We start from the raw sequence: 714 nt of genomic DNA, 5'->3' as shown, positions 1-714 counted from the left end.
ACAAAATTTATGGGGCGGATGTATTGCTTTAGAGCGAGTGTTGCATCATCCTCTAAATTAAATCCTTTAAACTAAATCCTTTAAACTAAAATTAAAGTTAAATTAAATAAGAAATTTTTAATTCCTAATAAACTTAAGTTAATTTCCTAATAAACTTAATTGTATATACTATAATAATATTTATACATATACAATCCTTCATTTCATTTTGTATTATTTAAATAATAAAATTTTATTTATTAATTGTAAACTTATAATATGTATAGATTTTTCAAAAATGTCGATTTTCGATAATTCAAATAATTATTTTCTTTTTAGCGAGTCACATATTATCTTTTTTTTGATAGTCCAAAAAAGTCAACTAAAAAAATCCTACTTCTTTCTTGAACATAAAATTTAAAATTTGAGAATTTTTTCAAAATAGTCATTTTTGTAAATTTTTCCAACACAATTTCTTTGAAACATTGATTAATTAAAAATAAAGTATTATTTATTTGATTTATTTATCTATCTTTGCCTGATTTCGAGATATAAATTTTTGAGATAAAAAATACGTATTCAGTCTAGAGGTATAGTGTGACAAAGTTACAGCGTTTCATAAATCTGTGATCAGAAATATCAGATTAGGTAACCAAAAATAATGCCTTACTAGGGTTTTATTTATTAAAAACATTATTGTGTTAAATTTATAATTTATTTCGCTATTATAATAAA

The sequence above is a fragment of the Atta colombica genome, unplaced genomic scaffold (genome assembly GCF_001594045.1).
Source record: "Atta colombica isolate Treedump-2 unplaced genomic scaffold, Acol1.0 scaffold135, whole genome shotgun sequence".
Taxonomy (NCBI): domain Eukaryota; kingdom Metazoa; phylum Arthropoda; class Insecta; order Hymenoptera; family Formicidae; genus Atta; species Atta colombica.
The sequence above is the reverse complement of the archived record's forward strand: the minus strand, read 5'-3'. Positions refer to the sequence as shown.